The sequence below is a fragment of the Oreochromis aureus genome, linkage group 11 (assembly GCF_013358895.1).
Source record: "Oreochromis aureus strain Israel breed Guangdong linkage group 11, ZZ_aureus, whole genome shotgun sequence".
Taxonomy (NCBI): domain Eukaryota; kingdom Metazoa; phylum Chordata; class Actinopteri; order Cichliformes; family Cichlidae; genus Oreochromis; species Oreochromis aureus.
The window spans coordinates 22,975,756-22,980,131 of record NC_052952.1 but is presented as its reverse complement, the minus strand read 5'-3'; the positions used below and the strand labels follow the sequence as shown (position 1 = coordinate 22,980,131).

Here is a 4,376-nt window from a genome sequence, read left to right as displayed (position 1 = left end):
TCTAATTTAGGAACTCTATGCAGGATAACAGCAATCATTTGTGTACATAATCAAAACTGAATCACTGTGATTGAAATGCTGAGTGTGGCTCTCTTGTAGTGTATCAATAAATCTGTACTCGATCAAACTCACATGTGGTTTGTTCTGAGCTCTTATTTGCACATTCAGGTAATTTTACTTTGGAATTATTGAACCAAGCAAACCCAGCTGGGAGAAGGTTTTAGTCAGGGTCTGATTTTATTTTTTCGATCCATCCGTTTTCTTCCTCTTATCCAATTCAGGGCTGTGGGATGAGGGTTGGGGTACACCAGATGGGTCACCAGTCTATCACAAGGCCAACACAAAGACAGAAAGACAGAGAAGCACTGAAAACAATTTACTCAACATGCATATTTTTGGACTGTGGGACAGAGGAAACCCGCACAGGCCACACAGGAAGAACATGCAAGTGCCACTCAGAAGGCCCCAGCCAACCAATGGATTCAAGCTCAGGACCCAGGACAGTTATAACCATTGCATCACTGTGCACCCCTAATTTTACTTTTCTTTTAAGTCACTGTTTTTCTGTGGTGGAAATGTGCTGTTAGCTTTTTATTTGTTTCAACACCCAGCCCCTGTTTTAAAAAATTCAAGTCAATCCATTTTTATTTATATACTGCCAAATCACTAAAACAGTTGCCGCAGGGTGCTTTATATTATAAGGTAAAGATGCTACAATAATATAGAGAAATTAGAGAAAAACCCAACAATCATATGACCCCTATGAGCAAGCGCTTTGGCGACAGTGGGAAGGAAAAACTCTCTTTTAACAGGAAGAAACCTCCAGCAGAACCAGGTTCAGGGACCTGCCACGACCGGCAGAGAGCCAGAGATGAGTAATAACTAAAAATTAAATGCAGTGAGATGTATAAACACAGATATAAAGAACCAAAAATGTGAGTGTAAAAAGTGACTGAAGAAGAAACACTCAATGCATCATGGGAATCCCCCAGCAGCCAACACCTATTGCAGCATAACTAAGGGAGGATTCAGGGTCACCTGATCCAACCCTAACTATATGCTTTATCAAAAATGAAAGTTTTAAACCTAATCTTAAAAGCCGAGAGGGGGAATCTGAGCTGGAAGCTGGTTCCACAGAACAGGGGCCTGAACGCTGAAAGCTCTGCCTCCCATTGTACTTTAAATACTCCAGGAACCACAGGTAAGCCTGCGGGCTGAGAGCGAAGTGCTCTAATAGGGTGATATGGTACTATCATTAATATAAGATGGGGCCTGATTATTTAAGACCTTGTATGTGAGGAGCAAGATTTTAAATTCAATTCTGGATTTAACAGGGAGCCAATGAAGGGAAGCCAGTAGGGGAAAAATACGCTCTCTCTTTCTAGTCCCTTTCAGTACTCTCACTGCAGCATTTTGAATCAACCGAAGGCCTTCTAGGGAGTTTTTAGGACATCCTGATAATAAAGAATTACAGTAGTCTAGCCTAAAGTCATAAATGCATGAACTAGTTTTTCAGTATCACTCTGAGACAGGATGTTTTATTTGTTTAATAATGTGCTTTGAAGAACATATCCTGGTCACAAATGACTCAAAGATTTCTTACAGTGTTACTGGAAGCCAACGTAATACCACCCAGAGTAAGTATCTGGTAAAATACCACATATCTCAGATTTTTAGGGCCGAGTACAATAACATCAGTTTCACCAGAATTTAGAAGCTGAAAAATTGCGGTCATCGAGGTCTTTATGTCTTTAAGACAGTCCTGCAGTTTAACTAATTGGAGTGTGTTATCTGGCTTCATGGATGGATAAGTTGGGTGTCATCTGCATAGCAGTGGAAACGTGTGCTATGCCTTCTAATGATACTGCCTAAGGGAAGCATGTGTAACGCAAACGGAATTGGTTCTAGCACAGAACCCTGTGGAACTCCACAATTAACCTAAATGTGTGAAGAGAACTCTCTATTTACATGAACAAATTTAAGTCTATTAGATAGATAAATAACTCAAACCACTGCAGTGCAGTACTAGGGCTGGGCCATATCATACCGGTATAATGTTAGGAAACAGAATTGGTTTGTAAAAATGGTGCAACTTCAGTGGTGTGGAACTGGTTTGGCTTTCGTCCGTCAGATACACACCAAAGCACATTTTTTGGTAGCGCATGCAAGCGGGCCATCGTTATTACCGAACCGATTTTATGTGGTACACGGCGCTCGAAAATCTGTCAAAAAATGCTTTAGTACGACTTTGCTAAGCTATGAAGCCGCACCGCTTGATGGATTGTTGGAGCATTACGGCTACCGTAGTCAGGAGCCTGGCGGAGTGATACGTACTGTGCTTTAACATAATATTATTGTATTGTGTGTATAACCTCTTTTTAAGTTTTGTGGATATGGTTATGCTGAGGATATGTCGGCCAATTTCCACTGGAAATGCCTTTTGGTTAAACTGTCAGCGAGGAATTTGCATTTGCACTGTTAAATTTTTATATAGCTTTAATGCACATAAAAAACAGCTGCTTGTTTAAGTGAAAATACATTGATGTTTTGTTTTTTTTGCACTAATAAAGTTGTGGAGTTGTAAAGTATTTTGTCTCGCGTCAATTATATCGTTATTGCAAATTTTCAAATATATATCGTGATAAATATTTTTGGCCATATCGCCCTGCCCTATGCAGGACCTTTAATACCTACAGCATGCTGTACTTGCTGTAATGGTCAGTGCTATCGAACGTTGTACTGAGGTCAAGCAGGACAAGCACAGAGATAAGTCCACTGACAGAGGCTATAAGAAGATCATTTGTAACGTTCACTAAAGCTGTTTCTGTACTTTAATGAGCTCTGAAACTTGACCAAAACTATTGAAATAAACCATTCCTCTGCAGATGGTCAGTTAGCTGTTTTACAACTAGTCTTTCAATATTGTGTATTTTGTATAATTTTTCCAGTGACAGGTCATTCGTCTCATCATGCGTAACATTTGCCTTGACGTGTCATGGGTGAGGTGTTTTGAGTCCTTCCGATTTATAATCTTTGAGAAAACCCAGGCCTCACTGAAGAGATTATGTTTGTCACCTGACTTGGGAATGCCATGGTGACCGCTCCCAGAGCTAGTAGATGTGTTCTGGGAGGAGAGGGAGGTCCCCATGGATGGATGGATGAATAATGTGTAACATTTGATATTTAAAGGTTTCCTTTTTTCACTAAAGCAATGCTGACGTTTAAATAATGGAGGTCTATGGGTGTTTTTAAATCATTCTTCTGGATACAAACCAAGTAGAAACAACTTTTAGTAGAAAAAACTTTTAAATGATCTCTGCATGTGTCTTTCTGAGCTTGTCACAAAATATATTAATCCTTCTGTAAAGTCACACGCAGTGAAGTAATGTTACTTTGGACTCTGTACATTTAAAACACATGTCTGTTATATTTATAGTACAGTCATTTACTTTAGGGGTAGTTACATATGTTGCTAAATGCAACATATGTAACTACCCCTACGCTGATCCGCTCTCTAAACACAAACAGGTTTTAAAACTTGGATATCATGGCTTTCATTATTTCTGCAAATATTCAGAGGGTGGAGGTGAGGATCTAGTGGGTGGGTGTCGATACACTTTTACAAAACTTCTCAAAAAGTTTTGTGAAAGTCACAAATTAAACTTAAGCAGGGAACATTTGTTTGTTTATTTTTTAAAATGAACGAATTACTTTCTAACCACTGCTGTGCTGATACATACCTGCTGGTTTGTGATGCAGGTGGAGGAGATAATCCTGGAGGAACTGATGGCAGTCTTCTCCGTCACTGGGGTGGCCCTGGGTACTCTCCACCTGTGCTGATACCACAGGAACAGGAGGCCTCTGAGATGTGCAGCACTTCCTGCTCAGCAGGCCTGATTGACCCGAACGCAGTCGGCATGCTGCCTACCTGTATGAATCCAAAGGAAAGAGTGAAGGCTAAATGACTTCTTGTTGTAGTCCTGCTCACTACCAGGTGGATGCTCTGTGAGTATTATGGTCTGTCACCAGTGGACTTGCGCTCCCCTGGAGACCCAGCGCACTAGTGTTTTTTTTCCTCTTTCCTGTCTTTTTAGGAGTTGTATATTATGGGATGTATACTGCTACTGCTTGAGTATTATGGTCTGTCAGGGAGTGGGGGGGGGGTGTCACCATGACAACGGGGTTGCTAAGGGGGCTGGGACTGCCAGTGGAGAGTGGAAGGAGTGTGAGTGCATGCAGTGAGCATGGTGCGTGTGGAAGTGTGCGTGCGGGCGCGCGCGTGGTGGTGGAGGGGTGGGGGGGGTGGGGACAGGCTTGAGTATTATGGTCTGTCCGTTGCGAGGTAACTATGCAGAGTCCTGTGTGAGTGTGGGAGG

General features: G+C 41.6%; 1 long non-coding RNA gene across 1 annotated transcript; it reads right to left on the bottom strand.

Moving 5' to 3' along the window:
- Window positions 1-217: 217 nt before the first annotated feature.
- Window positions 218-4,083, bottom strand: LOC120442658. The gene is made up of 3 exons (XR_005614837.1): window positions 4,027-4,083; window positions 3,741-3,928; window positions 218-324 (listed from the first exon to the last, which is right to left on the bottom strand). It is a non-coding gene; the product is annotated as an uncharacterized LOC120442658 (long non-coding RNA).
- Window positions 4,084-4,376: the final 293 nt, after the last annotated feature.